The 18152-nt window shown below is 41.2% G+C and overlaps 1 protein-coding gene across 4 annotated transcripts in view; it reads left to right on the top strand.

Annotated features, from left to right (window-relative positions):
- The window catches only part of LOC143301203 (epidermal growth factor receptor kinase substrate 8-like protein 2), a 216393-nt gene that overhangs the window by 164300 nt on the left and 33941 nt on the right, over window positions 1-18152 (top strand). The gene's annotated exons all lie outside the window — the stretch shown is intronic.

Here is an 18152-nt window from a genome sequence, read left to right as displayed (position 1 = left end):
AAAACCTACCATCAACCATAAGGAACATCCCCAGTACAGAACAACTTGTTCTCCTGGGCGACTTCAATGCCAGAGCGGGTGCAGACAACGATTTGTGGCCCTCCTGTCTTGTTTCCTTTGGAGTGGGGAAAATGAATGAGAATGGTCAGCGACTACTTGAGTTTTGTACCTGCCATGAACTGTGCATCGCCAACTCCTTCTTCAAGATGAAGCCCAACACAAAGTCTCCTGGAGGCACCCGCGCTCAAAACATTGGCACCAACTGGATCTGATCCTAGTAAAACGAGCTGCCATCAAAAACCTTCTCCAAACTTGCTCTTACCACAGCACAGACTGCGACACGGACCACTCTCTGGTATGCTGCAAGATCAGACTGCAACCAAAGAAGTTCCACTGCTCAAAGAAAGAAGGGAACTCTCGCATTGACGTCAACAAGATGTCTCAGCCAGACCTTGTAGAACAGTTCGCAGAGGCCTTTGAGAGAAAATTCGATGAATTGCAGCCCACAGACTCTGCCACAGAAAGATGGGAAACGCTATGAAACACCATGCACCGCATTGCTATGGCCACCTTTGGGAAGAAAACCGCGAAGTCCCACAACTGGTTTGAGGCCAGATCATCAGAGACGACTCCCAGTATTGAGGCCAAGAGCTCTGCACTCACTGAGTACAAACGGTCACCCAGTGAGAAGAACCTGCAAATCCTCAGGGCCGCCATGAGTTAGGTTCAGTTTAACGCCAGGCGATATGCAAATGAGTACTGGACAGAGCTCAGCGAAGAGGTACAGAATGCTGCTGAAAGAGGCAACATCCGAGGGATGTATGATGGTATCAAGAAGGCACTGGGACCAACACAGAGCAAGACTGCCCCCCTCAAATCCTCCACTGGGGAAGTAATCAACAATCCTAGCCAGCAGATGGAGAGATGGGCAGAACACTACTCCGACCTCTACTCCACAGAAAACATGGTGTCCAACTCAGCCCTCAATGCCATCAAGTGCATGCTGGTCATGGAAGAACTTGACGCAGAGCCAACTGAGGACGCACTCAGCAAGGCCATTAACAGCCTGACATCAGGCAAGGCACCTGTCAGTGACGGAATTCCCCCAGACCTCATTAAACACTGCAAGACTGCTCTCCTGCATCCTCTGCACACAGTCCTCTGTCAGTGCTGGAATGAGAACTGTACCGCAGGACATGAGGGACGCCAAGATTATCACCCTCTACAAAAACAAGGGTGAAAGGAGCGACTGCAACAACTACAGAGGTATCTCACTTCTCAGCATTGTAGGCAAAGTCTACGCTCGGGTCCTCCTAATTCGCCTGCAGAAACTGGCTGAACGCGTTTACCCGGAATCACAGTGTGGTTTCCGAGCAGAGAGATCCATGGTAGACATGATCTTCTCCCTTCGCCAAATCCAGGAGAAGTGCAGAGAGCAGTGGATGCCCCTGTATGTCGCATTCATTGACCTCACCAAGGCCTTTGACCTAGTCAGCAGAGACGGCCTTTTCAGGGCTCTTCGAAAGATCGGCTGCCCCCCCCAAACTGCACAGCCTGATTGAGTCCTTCCACCTCAACATGAAAGTGACGGTGCAGTTTAATGGTAACCTCTCCAAGCCCTTTGACGTACGCAGCAGTGTCAAACAAGACTGCGTCCTCGCCCCCACCCTATTTGGAATCTTCTTTGCTCTTCTCCTGACGCATGCGTTCAGCACAATGCAAGAAGGGATCTACCTGCGGACCAGATCAAATGGCAGGCTCTTCAATCTCACCCGCCTCAGAGCAAGGACAAAAGTCTGCGAAGCCGTCATCAGAGACGTGCTCTTTGCTGACGATGCCGCAGTTGTGACCCACACCCAGCGGGACTTGCAGTCACCAATGGACCGCTTCTCCCAGGCCTGCAAAGATTTCGGCCTGACCATCCGTCTCAAGAAGACAAATGTCCTAGGTCAAGACACGCCATCTCCACCAGCCATCACCATTGATGACTATGAGCTTGAAGCCATCCATCAATTCACTTACCTTGGGTCCACCATCACCGACAACCTCTCCCTTGAAACCGAGATCGACAAGAGGATCGGGAAGGCAGCCACAACACTAGCCCGCCTCACACAAAGAGTGTGGACAAATCCCAAGCTGACCACGAAGACAAAGATGGCTGTATACAACGCCTGCGTCCTCAGCACCGTGCTGTATGGCAGTGAGGCATAGACCACACATGCTCGTCAGGAGAAAAGGCTCAATACCTTCTACATGAGAAGCCTATGGCACATACTCGGCATCTCCTGGCAAGACAAGGTGACAAACACCAAAGTCCTGACTCGTGCTGGCCTCCTGACCATGTATACCATGCTGAGACAGCGTCGGCTGCGCTGGCTGGGCCACGTTCGCCGCATGGAAGATGGTCGCATCCCAAAAGACATCCTTTATGGAGAGCTCACCATGGGGCAGAGAAGCATCGGCCGCCCACAGCTGAGATACAAAGACGTTTGCAAACGTGACATGAAGGCACGTGAGATCAACACTGAGCCCTGGGAGGACCTTGCAGATGACCGCAACAGATGAAGAAGCACTCTCAAGAATCAGCTACGGATTGGTGAGGACAAACTGTCAGCTGCTGCAGCAGAAAAGCAAGCTCACAGAAAAGGGATGGCAGCCGACAGACCAGCATCAGTTTACACATGTGACCGCTGCGACAGAGACTGTCTCTCTCACATCGGTCTCTACAGTCACAGGCGACACTTCTTTCTCCAAGCAGACAGCCCAATTAGACATTAGGTCAGATATACTCTGTCCATGGTCAGCCATGACTGAAGGAGGCCTACTACATTATAAAGCTTCAGGTTAAAAAAAAAAAAAAGAAAGAAAAAAGAAAAAAAAAAGTCCTGACGGCAGATTCGAACCCTGCTTTTTCGAACCCATTACACTATCGTAAGGGCGATAAATCGATTGCAGTATTCGCATCGAGAACGCTGTTTAAATCATATTATTCTGGTGTATCTTGGGCATTCAAAAAATCTTAAAGGGCAATTAAAAATTCTTTTTAAGTCTGCGGTAAAGGAGACGTGGCTATTGCCGCAATCACACTGCAACATTTAGCCGTTTTCTCTGGATCTAGATAGATGTAGAAGTTTAGTTACACCCGCCGGGAATGTAGTACGACACGGTCGATTCAGTTTCTCATGTTCATTCTAGTTTTATAGTTTTAAAATTAATATGAAAATTGAGTATTTTGTTAAACTAATAACATGTAGAGCCAAGTACAAGTACTTCCTAAACGTCGTATGAAGTGAAAAGGACTTCATTTTGAGAAAAGTCAAGACTGGAAATTTTTACATTTCATCAAGGGTATTAACTCACATGGTTTATTATTTTTAACTGTGAATTCCGACTGATTTTGTTGATATTTTTATGGTAGTTTGGGGCATAATCCAGTAAGTGATGAGGCATTTACAAATCTTTCTCAGAATAAATCCCTCTCCAACTTTCCATCACATGTTGTCGTGTATTGTTGATTGAATATAGGATTGAACGGGCAGGTCAACAACTTGAACAAAATGGCGTCCTTCATTTGCGAGGAATACGAGCATGCGCTTTGAATATGTATAAATATGTGTACGCAATTGATTTTTGCCTATGACCTTCAGGGCTCAGCCAGTAGATCTATAAAGTCCACTCGTAGTATTGATTTTAGTATTTTCCGAAAAAGACCACTTGGGCAAATGAACATAGTGAAAGCCCTGTACACTGAGAGTAAACCATACAAGCTTTTTATGTATTGAGTATAATTTCAAAATGTAATGTTTAAGATGAGAAAGATCAGTTTAAAGCAAATTAACCCCCTTAGCATTAATTACAGATTATTTTCCCTTTTTTACTATCTGCACCAAAGACATGCAAAATAAATATAACTTCCATGCTTAGCAAAAGAAGTTCCTGTTTGAACAAAAAAATGATAAAAATGACTGCTCTTGTTGTTGTGTCAGAACATCAGATCAAAGTGCCAAGTTTAGAGAAAAAAACAACAACAAACAAACAGTAAATTCAGTTTGCATATAATTTGGCTTCTTTTTTTGTGCCCATCCCAGAGGTGCAACATTGTTTTAAACAAGATGACTGGAAAGAACTGAATTTTTCCTATTTTTATGCCAAATTTGGTGTCAAGTGACAAAGTATTTGCAGAGAAAATGTGTTAAAGTTTTCCATGGACATACAGACACACAGACACACACACATACAACCAAACACCAGGTTAAAACATAAACTCACTTTGTTTACACAAGTGAGTCAAAAAGCAGCAACAATTGTGGTAGCAATAGTTGTGGTGATAATTGTTCCCCTCATCCACATTTACATCTTACCAGGTAAATGTCTGTCAAGTTTCCACGGTCATATTATTTTACTCACTTGTGTAAACAATGTCAGTCTATGTTATAACCCAGTGTTTGGTTGTCTGTACGTGTGTGTGTCTGTATACAAGTCTGTATGTCAGTGGTAAACTTTAGCAAATTCATTTTCTCTGGAAAAACTTTGTCTGCCAGTACCAAATTTGGATGAAATATAGTGAAGAAAAAATGTTCACAGTCAAATCAATAATAGGTCGTAAGTCTTCCGGTTTAAGCTGTATTTCCTTATCATGAATGGTTTGTTTTGTGAGGATCCAGATCCAGAAAATCACTATTGATGTTTGGGTTTGAGGATGGCATGACCTCATTTTTCTAGTTTGCAATTAAAAGAAAAGAAATACAAATTCTGGACAAAACACAATCAGTGACACTAACACTATCAACATATTTACTGTATATATATATTTTTGAATGGATACTGTTGTGTTGTCGCTCGGACAAATAATAAGCTTAACACATCTCGTGTGTAACGAAGAATATTTAATAACTGAAAAGAAATAAACAAACAGAAACTAGACTGTCAGCTGTTCTGGCCCTGACCGTTGTTGTTATTCTCACGCCCTCTATATTCCTTGAGTGTCAAGGCAGATAATTCTAATGACAACAAGTTGAGAACTTTCGACACAACATTCCTCCCCACCTTTGAATGAAAAACATGCAGTTAAGTGTTTATAAAATTAGAACATGCATTATAACACAAGTGAAGATTTGAGGTATTACTGTCTTTGTTTTGGAGTATCCATTCTTCACGTTGAAGCAAAAGAAGATTTCTTCAGCCAGGTAATGTCTTTGTTTGAAGTGTCTATTCTTCATTTTGAAATAAGACTGTTCTTTAGGGTTTTACCTTCATGAATGAAAATTGTATAGAGTTGATAAGGAACTTGCAATTAACGGCAAGTGAATAATGAATGTTCACCATATTATCATTTCACACGTTTTCCGCACAGTTCAGGTGAACTTGGTGAGTCTATAAATCTTGCTTGACTTATAACAACAATAAAACAAAGTGAACAACAAACATGACTTGAAACATTAATCAGTTTATGAACCATAGTTCTTGTATGATCAATTCAGGACGTAGTCTTGTAGGTATGCTGGTGTTTTGCATATGCGAGTGGGTCTTTGAGTTGCTGATGATGAGGCAGGCATGTTGACTGATGTGTTCTGTGTAGGACTGAATGTCAACATTCTTGGTGAAGATGATGTCTGCAAATTGTAAGGCATTACAACTTGTGTTAGTGATGTTGAATTTTGTGTGGTTCTGTAAGGTGTCTTTGGAGATCTGGGTGACAAACAATCATCATTTTCTTTTGGTGACTGTCTTTCTTCTTTCTCCTCCTCCTCCTCCTCAAAAGGAGATGGATGTATGAGTTTGAAATGTGAAGAATTCCATGTGATTTGTTTTGGGCCTTGTTGTGCTGTGATCATTGAACCTTTCATTTGGGTAATCATGTATGGCTTGGGGTTGTATGGGTGTGTGAATTTGTTGAATTTTGGCTGTTTCACTAGCACTTGATCACCAACGTTGAATTTTGAGGGACAGTTGTGACGCTTCTCTTCGATATGTTTTCATCTTGGACTTGGAGGTTGAGTCATTGTGGGCAGTTTTGGCATGTGTTTGACTTGGGGTAAGGAGAGTAGTTTGAGGAAGTTCAAGCAAGCCAATGTTCATTTTTCAACGCTTCGAATGGGGACACACCAGTGGTGGAGTGTGAAGTGCCTCGGTAGAGACGGATAAATGTGGGTAGCTGGGACTTCCAGGGGATGTTTTCAGCGATGGATGATCTGATGTTTTTGTTCAGTGTTGCTATGAATTTTTCTGCTGCTCCATTTGCTTCAGGCCACATGGGAGTTATTTTCCTGTGTTCAATGCTGAAACTGGTCATGAAATGAGCAAATTCTTTACAGTTAAAAGGGAGGCCATTGTCTGTCTTGAGTTTCTTGGGAATTCCTTGTCGAGAGAAAATATTTTCTAATTTGGGGGATGACACATTTGGCAGAAGTAGATGAGATGATCTCGACTTCCAGAAACCGACTGTACTCATCAATAACAACAAGTAAGTAGTCACCAGATGGATACGGACCAGCAAAGTCCATAGCAAGTGAGCTCCATGGTTTAGATGGTAGAGGGGTAGGTTGTAAGGGTTCACGGTGTAAAGGTCCAGGGTAAGACACCTGACATGGTATGCAGGATTTTACTGTGTCTTCTATTAGCTTGTCAATGTTTGGGAACCATACCTTTTCTCGAATGCATTGTTTGGTTTTGACTATTCCTTGGTGTGTTTGGTGAGCAATTGCAATGACTTTCCTTTGTAATGCAACTGGTATGACAAGGTGATGTCCCCGAAGAATGAGACCATCATACACAGCCAGTTCATCTTGGAATCTTGAATACTGTGAAGTTTCAGTTTCTCTCCAATTTCCAGTCTGAACTGCAGTGATCACTTTCTGAAGGATTTTGTCTTTTTGCGTGGCATCACGAACTTCATCAATTGTTAGTGACTTAGGAACTGCTTTCTTTGTGACGTAGTTCACATATGCTTCACCGGCATTTTCTCTTCTGGGGATGGTTTGAGGGTGACGACTGATGAAGTCAGCAGGATTGAGCTCATTTCTTCCTGGTCTGTACTGAAATGTCAAATTGTATGGCATCAGACGTAAACGCCATCTTTCAGTTCTAGCTGTAGTAGCTTTTCTGCTTGAAATGATGTCAAGGAGAGGTTTGTGGTCTGTGATGACTGTGAAATCTGCTCCATACAGGTATAAGTGGAAGTGTTCAACTCTATAGACTACTGCAAGCATTTCTTTGTCTGTCTGTGAGTAACGTTTTTCTGTCTCTGTCAGTGCACGACTGGCGTAACAGATTACTTTTCCTTCCTGTGTCAGTATGACGCCAAGACCGACTGGACTTGCATCGACCAGAACTACTGTTTGCTTCTTCTGGTCAAAGAAGGACATCACATGAGCGCTTGTGAGGACTTGCTTCAGTCGGTTGAATGCTTGCTGTTCTGATGTCTCCCATTTCCACATAGAATCCTTCTTGGTGAGGTTTCTCAAAGGTTCAGTAAGTGTTGCATATTTTGGAATGTACTGGGAAACATATTGGGTCATACCAACTAATGACCTGACTTCACTGACAGATGTTGGAGGTTTGCTGTTGATAATAGTTTGAATTTTCTCTGGGTCAGCTGACACACCTTTGTCACTAAAGACATGACCAAAAAATGTTAGATTATCAACAGAGATGATGCATTTTTCTTTGTTGAGCTTCGCACCACTATCTCGTAGCTTCTGCAGCATTGCTCGCAAACTAGCATCATGTTCTTCTTGGTTTTTTCCATGAATAATAATGTCATCGCTGAGATTTTTGGCACCAGGAATATCAGTCAGCAGTTCTGAGATGGCATTTTGAAAAATTTCTGCAGCAGCATTGACTCCAAAAAGCAACCGCTTGTATCTTTGGAGTCCAGTGTGTATAGAAAATGTTGTGATGTACTGACTCTCAGGGGCAAGTTCAAGCTGGTGGTATGCACTTGATAGGTCTAGTTTGCTGAAAACAGTGAACCATTCAGGTCTGCAATCAGATCGTCGATGATTGTTGGTATCGGGTGTTTTACTTTTCTTATGGCTTTGTTTGCTTCTCTCATGTCAATGCACAATCTGACACCACCCGACTTCTTTGGGACAATCACAGTTGGACTAACCCATGGGGTAGGACCTTCAACTTTCTCAATAATGTCAGCCTTCTCGAGGCGTTCCAGTTCTTGTTCAACATCTTTTCTAACATGAAAAGGGATGCGTCTGTGTGTCTGGCTAACAGGCTGAACTTCAGGATCAATGTGTACTTTGATTTTCACGTATTTGATTTTTCCTGTTTTGCCATCAAAAAGAGTTGGAAAGTTAACCATAATGTTTTCAGGAGTGTTTGAAGAAAAAGCAAACTGGATGATGTTTAGTGCTTGGGCTGTTTCACCACTCAGGAGGTTACTGTCATGTTGTGAGTCAGGTGTCTCAACAACATAAAACTTTGCATGTGTACTTCTGCCTTTGTATGTAATGTCTGCAGACAAAACCCTTTGACAGGAAGAGGTGCTTTTGATCCATATGCATATATTGTAGGGCATGGACCTTGAAGCTTTGCAGCAGAACCTATCTTTGCATATGAGTCTGAGCTAATGACATTTACAGTAACGCCAGTATCAATGATGAATTTTGTTGGGATGTCGCAAATGTATGTATCAACCATGGGAGTTTTGTGTGTATTTTTGTTTTTGTCAATAGTGAAAACAGATTCATCACTGGAACTATCTGGTTTCCTTTCAGAAGTAAAGTCAATCTGTCTTACTTTCTGTGATGACTCACACACAGTTGCAAAATGTCCAATTTTGTGGCACTTGCGGCATTCTTTTCCTTTGGCAGGGCAATGTCCTTTGTGAGGGAAAGTACCACCACAATAGCGGCATATATTTCCACTGTGTGTGTTACCATAGATTGCGCCACTGGGTTTGGAGCCATGAAATGTTTTTGGTGTATTGTGATTATGTGAAAAACCACCTCTTGAAAATGTCAATGGCTGCGTGATGATGCAGATGATTGACGGCTATCATGAAAATAACCACCTGACTGAGACGAGTTATATGACTTGTAGTTTTGTTTGCCGTGTTTGCTCGATTTGTGTAGCTGAAGTGCATTGAGAGTATTTGTTGCTGATGACATGTTCTGTTCAATTTCTGCTGCTCTAATTTCTGAAAGTTCAATGGCACGTGCTTCAGCTAAAATCCTAGTGAGGGACAAGTTGTCACGAAGTGCTGCTCTTCGGAGTCTTGAGGATTTGCATCCATGTAAAATCTGTGTGAGGATTTCTCTGTCCACATTCTCAACTTCACACAAAGAAGCTAGAGAACGAAGTCTCGTGTAAAATGTGTCAATTGATTCACCATCATTCTGCACTGCCTGACGAAAATGAAGAGTTTCATAAGCGATATTTTTCTTTGGTGTGAAATATTCTTGAAGTGAATTTTTTGCAACACCATCACCGTCAGCTACACCTTTCTGTTCGTCTGTAAAGCTGTCAAAAATATTGTATGCTTCGTTGCCGATGTAGTGCAGTAAAAGAGCTTTCTTGCGCTTGTTTTAGGTGATATCAAGACCACAAATCATATTTTCAAATTTAGAGATCCACATTGTCCATCTTGTACCAACAGATTGTTCATCTTCGAAGACTGAAAACTTCAGAAAACTCGGAAGCGAAAACATGACTGTTGACAAAGTAAACCGTCTTTCGATCCGATCGACAATATTTCAAGAAAATCTTCAAATAAAATACTCAGCTGACCAGGTACAGATGAATCCCATCCTCGTAGCCATTTTGTTGTGTTGTCGCTCGGACAAATAATAAGCTTAACACATCTCGTGCGTAACGAAGAATATTTAATAACTGAAAAGAAATAAACAAACAAAAACTAGACTGTCAGATGTTCTGGCCCTGACCGTTGTTGTTATTCTCACGCCCTCTATATTCCTTGAGCGTCAAGGCAGATAATTCTAATGACAACAAGTTGAGAACTTTCGACACAACAGATACTGAATTTACTAGAATAAACATAAAAGAGAAACTGAACAGAGGGTGTCATAGTTTCTGTAAACCTGTCAAACAGATCTCCACAAATCTGGATAAAATGGCTACATGTTGCGGTGTACCTGAGGGGATGGCAACTTCTCCTTTACCATGGTAAGTTGTTCTTCACAGAAGAAGCAGGTGATGATGCATCTCCAGTCTGCCCAGTGGGTTGTGGGTGTGGTTCTTCCATCGGAACTGCTGTCTTGGATGACACAGTGGGATGACCAGTCTCAGTTGCCTTCTTCAAGTGCATTCTGTTGCAGCAGTAGACAGTTCCATTTGCTTTGACTTTAGGATCGTAGATTGTGGCATCGCTCAACAGTTGCTTTTGTCCAAGTTTTCTTTCCAAAGGTAGATGAGTCAATTCTGACAGTTTCACTTTCTTCCAGAGGAGGAAGATCCTTGGCATGTTTGTCAAAATTCTTCTTTTGTTTTCTTTGACTGGCTAGTAGTTTTTCCCTTTCTGTTTCCTGGTTGAATTTTGGTCTGAGGAGCTTTTCAGAGGTTGGAAGGAGAGTTCTAGTTCTTCTGTTGAGGAATCATTGTACTGGACTGGTCCCAGTCAACTGGCTTGAGGTGTTCCTATAGTTCAGCAGTACTATGAACTGGTCTTCTTCCTTGTTTTTTATTTTTCAGTTGTCTTTGCTGTTTTCACAGCGGATTCAGCCTTGCTGTTGCCCTTACTGTTGTATGGGCTGGATGTTTGGTGCTCTAAGTCAAAGTCAACAGCAAACTTCTTGAAGTTTTCACAGCTGAATTATGGTCCATTATCACTGATAACGACACACGGGGAGCCATAGCGTGCAAAGTGTGCTTCCATTTTCTTGATGACAGTTTTTGCCTTTGTGTTTTCTTGTCTGTCATTTTCCCAGAAGTTGCTGAAGTAATCAACTGTCACTAAGTAGTGCTTGTCATCAAGTTCAAACAAATCTACACCATTTTTTTCCCACTGCCGGGATGGCAGTTCATGAGGTTGGAGAGTTTCTCGCTGATTTGCTGCTTGGTAACCCCCACAAACATCACAGGTAGAAATGAAGTGCTTAATATCACCTGTCATTCCTGGCTAAAATAGACATTCTCTGGCTCTTTTCAGGCAACCATCAATGCCAGAATGAAAAGAGTGCACTGCAGCTTTCATTTCAGGATGCAGAGAGATCGGAACGACAACTCTTTCTCCTTTGAAAGTTCATCATGGAAGCTGAAGTATGGAAGTAATTCAGCAGGTATGTCTTGTTTATCTTCTGGCCACCCATTCATGATGACAAATTTCAGGAGTTGGAGGTTTTCATTGTCTCAGTTGCAGTTTTCAGCTTGTTAATTCTTTCTGTTCGGATAGGAAGGAAAGTAGTCATGTTGACATATTCAATGTCTTCCTGGTTGTTTGATGTTTGAATGTAGGCACGGGAAAGTGTATTGGCTAGATACATCTTTTCGCCTTGCTTGTAATGGACTGTGATGTCATAGCCTTGAATGCGAAGCATCATGCCTTGCAGTTTTCTCGGAGCAGAAGAGAGAGGTTTTTGTAGGGTGCATTCAAGCAGCTTGTGGTCTGAGTCAGTGCAGACTGGTCAGCCAAATGTGTATTGGTGGAATTTTACAGTGAGTACACAATTGCCAGCATTTCTTTCTCAATCTGGGCATATCTGGTTTCAGTTTCAGTCAATGTTCGGCTAGCATATGCCACAGGACTACCATTTTGCAGAAGAGCAGCAAGTCCAGTCTGAGCCGTATCACATGAATAGTCAGTTCTTCTTGATGATTGTAGAAGTTCAGAACTGGAGCCTCAGTTACAAGTTGTTGGGGTTTTTTTACTTTCTCAAATGCTTGATCTTGAGTTGGAGTCCAGACCCACTCAGCATCCATGTGCATAAGTTGTCTGATTGGTTCTAGAATGTCAGACAGCTTTGGAAGAAATTTGAGAAGTAGTTGATGAATCCACAGAATCACCAGACACTCAGTATTTCCAGGCTTTGGCATCTTCAGAATGGCTTCCACTTTCTCTGGGTCAGTCTGTAGGCCATCACTGGTGACCAGGTGTCCCAAGAAGGATATTTCATTCTTCTGTAGATCCACTTTCTGCCTATTGAGTTTCATGCCAACTGTGCAGCATTTGTCCAGAAGAGTAGTCAGGTTTCTGTCATGGTCTTCAACATCTCTGTCATGCACAGTGATGTCATCAGAGACACCAATCATGCCATTGAGTCCTTCGAGAACCTGGTCAAGGCGTTTCAGAAACAGCCCACTGCTTATGGACGTTCCAAAAGGTAATCGTTTCCAACAATAACGTCCTTGTAGCATTTGAAAGGTAGTCAGTAAACTAGTTTCTTCCTCCAGCTGTTGTTTGAGGGACGTGGTGGCGGTCTCCACTCTGGGGAAGATGCTCACTCAGTCTGGCTCCGCGACTAAGCCATTATTGTCGTTAGTAGGGGGCTTAGTAGGTGGTGTCCTAAGTACGTTAAAACAGAACAGGCACCACTGAACACCACCGAAGTGACTCAGCAGCAGTGCAGGGTCTCCTTTGGTGTGTGGCCTCCAGGCGACCTAACATCAATGGTTCCCTGTGGACTGCCGACACTGGAACTGCGACGGACGAACCCGGGTGTGGCCGTGTATGGGGGAATCTAAATGAGCAGCATGGGAGTAATGCCACTGAAACGGTGCAGATGATGGGGCAGCAAAAAAAAAAAAGAAAAAAAAAAAAAAGTTTCTTCCTCCAGATGGACATGCCAGTATGTGTTACTCAGACCCAGTTTTGAGAACACCTTTGCCCCTGCTAGTTTTGGTACAATGTCCTTCATGATTGGAAGAGGATGATGTTCTCTTTTTAGTGCTTTGTTATGTGGTCTTGGGTCGATGCAGACTCTCAAATCTCCAGATTTTTTTTCGCCACCACAACCATGTGACTACACCACTTTGCCGGTTCATCTACTGGTGTGATTATCTCTCTTTCTGTCAAGTTATTCAATTCTGCTTTGACCTTGGGTTTCATTGAATGAGGGACATGACATGCAGGAAAGGTACAGGATTCAGAGTTTGTCCATTTGAAAGTGTGCAGTTCCAGGCAAACTGCCTTGTTCGTCATTGAAGACATCTTCATATTTTGAGAGAAGGTCATTTGGATCAGAACTTGAGCTTGGTTTTGCATTCTTCAAGAGGAGTATTCTTGATGTTTCAGTGGCAGAACATTGACACTTGCACCAGAGTCAATCTGAAAGGCAATATGCTTGTCTCTGATAAGCATTTCAGTTACATGATTTTCTCCTGGGTCTTGTTTCCAGTTGCAAGCAGGTACTCATCCTCTGACTCACGAGTCAGACATAGGTTGACTTTCAACCACATGAAGTCTTTTCTTAGTTTCCATCATGCACTTGCTGGCAAAGTGATTTTTCTTTTGCATTTCTTGCAGGACATAGTTCTTTCATGAAAGTGTGACACTGTCCATGGAATTTGCAAGTCTTGCTTGAATTTTGCTTGCTAGACGATACAGCACAAGCTTCTGCAACACTTTCTTCAGCTGACTTCAGAGATTTCATTTGCTGAGTAGTAGCTTCAGCAGCATGACACATATCTATGCATGTCTTGAGTGTCAAAACAGCTTCTTGCAGCAGTCACTTTCTGGTAGAGCTATCTCTGGTGCCCAAGACAATACGGTCTCTAAGAAGAGAGTCTTTCAAACATTCACAGAAATTACAGGATGTAAAAAGAGTACGTAAAGCAGCAACGTAATCCTCTACAGTCTCGTCAGCCTTTTGATATCTCTTCTTTCATAGGTTTCATTAGTCTTCCCATTGAAATGGTTGTCAAATGCAGTAATGGTTTCGTCAACAGAATATATGTTCTTCTGGAAGCTGCATTCCGTTGTACACAGTGAGTACTTCAGGGCGTAGTGTGTGAAGAAAGAGAGCTCTTTTGTATGCTATTTCTTCAATTTCTTCTGCATTCAGTCTTGCAACGATGCAATAATTTTTCCACATCTGAACAGTTTCCATTCATCTCCACCTTTCTTCACATTTAAGGAGGGGGGTGGGAGAGTGGGGTTACTCGATGTGGTAGTGCATGAGCCATACTGTTCTACAGTGTCTTCTTCTAGATTAAGACAAGAAGTATGTATAGTTGCGTCAGTGGAGCTCTGTGAGTGAAGGTTGATACGATTCACATCAGTCAGAACGAAGGAAATAACATACAGATCGATGCAGCTACTTACATTTTCTTTAGAGCATAGTGTACTGGTAAGTGTACTTGACCTGCCGCTGCCACCATGTTTCATTCTCTCACGTACAGTAAGAACAATAGATCAAAACAACTGATCGAGTCCGAAAACTTTACTGTCACCAGGGAAGCCATTATGGGAAAAGGGCAGAGAGAGTAGTCTCCCTTTACAAATACTTGAGACTCGTGCCTGAGCAGTTGTGTGTTTAGCATACGACAACGTAACATGAAAGACCTCAGACATTAGTTCATTCCACAAAATTATAAATACACACCCAACTTTAATTCGACTTGTTCTGCTGATGAACTCGACAAAAGAAATGATTGTAAAACAGTTCGTTACTGATTTGTATAAAGATTTCAAAATATGCAATGCATTTTGTAGTTACTTACTATTGGTTGTGCATTTTCAGTTTTTATGTGACAGATTGAGTGGTAAGGGTTATTGTTTATTGTTGGTTAGGTTTAGTTTGTAGAGGATTACGTTGCTGCTTTACGTACTCTTTTTACATCCTGTAGGTTTAGTTTGGATAAGAGGATTAAAGAATTAACTAAAAGGATAGAAAGAGTGAAAGGATAGAAATATCCTTGCACAGGCCAAAGACGTATAGAGGCCAGTCACAATGGGTTTTTCTATTGTTTTATTTTAATAGTTAATTAGGAAAAGTAGACAGTGCCTGAAAAAGACTAAATCAAAGAAATCTCATAAGTGCAACATGTCAATAATGCAAGTAAGTACATGTATTACATTTGAAAGACTGCCACTTGGTTTGGATTTGGCAACAAAACACAGATAATGCATATGTGTAAGAGCAAACACTGTCAGCAAATGACACCCTTATTACATTTGAATAGTGTAGTTAAAAAGTGGTTAATGCTGATTTACTGAAGGCACACTGACACTTCAGATTATGTAAAGCTCATACTGTGTCAGAGTGACTCAAATGAATCAGTTATCATACAGCACTATACAGGAGTAAGTCATATAGGAAAAAGCATGACAGCTGAATTACAATTAGTAGACTGTGATACATGTCAGATGGTTTTAACTAATAACTGGTATTATCCAATATCTTGTAATCACCACAACAGAGTACTACACACATTATAGAAAAATAAGCACATGATAACTGTGAGGTTGGTGGTACTGAAAGTCAGTTTTAAGAAAGGAGCACATAACATGTAGCAGCACTGATATCAGCATGTGAAATAATAGATGATTACTAAACAAGATGATAGAATAATTGGCTTTTATATCAAATATTGGCAATCTGAGAGATTGAATAGTAAGTCAGTGCTCAATACATTGATTGGAAGAACTAGCATGGCTTCACCATTAAGTGGTGCCACTAGCTAATGGACTCGCACAAGTTACTGGTTGAGCGAAAAATGCCAAAACATCAACACAGATAATTCAGGCCTGGAGTCTACATTTAAATTTCCTCCACTGAACGCAGAATACATAAAGCCTGACTTTTCATTAAATAGATCTTACTGCTATGCCTATGCTGATCAGAGTTGCAAATGAAAAAGAATGCATCATCCTTAGAATATTCATCAACAGTTAACATGTGTCCAAACACTAGATAAATGAGTAGAGACAAAAGATTTCCACGTCAACACTCTACGCCTATGACTGACTGTGACATTTGAAAGAATTAAATGCAATACTGCCTATAAGCATATTATGACAACATGACAATTATCTAAATGAATCATAGCAAGCAGACCTGTGGCTGCATGTCAAAGCAATAATTTAAACAGGTTTACCAACAGATACTATCAACATACTGATATGAACACAAGCAATGCGTCAGAACTTACAATTTACAAATCGTCAACACATTATACTCACAGAATGATATTAGGCAGCAGACCCTTTGTGCAACACAGTGTGTATTCGAGAGCAGCACCTAGGAAACTGACTGGCCAGTGGTGATCAGGCTGTTTATAGTCAGCTACACAAACCACTGTCATAACACTTTACGGCTGCAAACAAATCACCACTGGCCAAGCTGAGCAAATTTGTGTTTGTTGCCAGGTGTTCAATGATAGATGTGTAAAGGATTCCTGAACCAATTTACATCATATTGGTCACAAATGAAGGAGCTCAACACCATCTTTCTAATGAGTATAAAATGAAGTGTTGATTATTAAAGATGAATTTGGAAACTTAATTCGTTTATTTATTTATAGTCTGTTCATCTAAGATGATGATATTAGACTGAAAATAAATGATGTTATTATTATTTGGATTATTATCATTTCTATCATAATGATGATTGTTATTATTAATTAGAAATTGACGTTTAATTTAATTTAAGTCACCTGAAACTGAGCACTTTTAACGAGTTTGTAGCTGAAAATTGCTAATTGCGTTAAATCAGTTTAATTTAGGCAAACACTAATGGTATAGATTTAAAAAAATGAATTTTGACAGTTCTGCCAGAATGTATTACTTGTAGTTTTCTGATCTGATGAAGGAGATAATTACGAAAATAGTTTGTTTCAAACACAGATTTCAAATTTGGCTAAGCATGCAAGCAATGCCAAATGTGTGAGGTGATTGTCGTTAAGTGTTGACAATAAAAATCTACTTTGTTTCTTTGAAGTGCCATTATATCTATTCTCAACCAAACACAATAGTATAGTTGTACCGCATGACAAGCATTCACATATAAAATTGAAGATTGTAGCATTATGTGATAGGGGTGGTAAGGTGGTGTTAGAGAAGGTGAAGACAGGTAGAAGGTGTTTGCAGAAGAGAGCCGCAGCCAGGCAAGGTAGGCTGGGGAAGGCGGTGCGCCGGTTTTTTTTCTTTTATTTTCTCATTCTTCCAGACCAGGAGAGTTCTCTGTTTGTCTGGCACTCGCTCACTCCTTATATTCTGTTCTGCCGAACCGCAAAGCCAGCGCCGTGAAGCGACTCCCGAAACCGGCCCTCCACAAGCCTTGAGGGGCCAAGCTTGTGTTTGTTTGACCAAATTAATTTAGCGGCTTCTGACTTACGGCTCGGGGAACTAACATAGACATATTATATATCACACAAAACTACAAGAGATGAGCATTTTCTTAAGCTAAACCATTTTCTACAAAAATAATGTAGTTAAAAACTATAAACAAAAAGAGTCACTGAATGAACGAGCTTTTAACGAATTCATGTATCATTTTTGTACATTACAACAATTAATATGTCGCGATATGTAATATAATTGCAACAGTTAAGTAACTGAAAATCCTGAATTTCCAGCTATATAAATGTTAAAAAGGGTAGTGGTGGGGATAGGGGTTGTACGGGTAGGTGTAGAAGGTGAAGGAGAAGAAGGTGAAGAGGTAGAGTAGGATAACAGGCAGAGGATAGGTGCACAATCCACTCTCTCCTCATACCACAGCAGGGTCTTTTAGAAAGATGAATTGAGGTGTTTATTTCTCTAAACAGCACACCTGGAACACACACAATATTAAAACCCAGGTTAAATCAATACCAAAACATATGCCAGACATAATTGCACTGATGTAACAGAAACATCATTATGTTGTCTGGACAAGTAAACAACTCCACAGATAACCTTTCTCCATTCTGACACTCAGTGTCTAGCTGTGCACTGTCTTATCAAAGAGATCTATGTAAAGATGTAAAACAAACCTCATATAACTTACCATCAACAATCAGTGGCATATAAGTTAATGTGCACCAAACATATGACTAACAAATACTAACTCCCAGTGTTTAACTCCTGTCAAACCACCATAGAAATAATAGCTGTCACACCAAGTATGTGGCAGACAATTACAAACTCCAAGTGTTTAACTCCAGTTACATCACCACAGTAATAGCTGTTTCCATTAAGACTGAACAAATCTGTACTTTGTCTCTGCAAAGTATCTCATTGGTAAAATTTTTACATGGGAATCATA

This window comes from Babylonia areolata, chromosome 27 (genome assembly GCF_041734735.1).
Source record: "Babylonia areolata isolate BAREFJ2019XMU chromosome 27, ASM4173473v1, whole genome shotgun sequence".
Taxonomy (NCBI): Eukaryota; Metazoa; Mollusca; class Gastropoda; order Neogastropoda; family Buccinidae; genus Babylonia; species Babylonia areolata.
The sequence above is the reverse complement of the archived record's forward strand: the minus strand, read 5'-3'. Positions and strand labels throughout refer to the sequence as shown.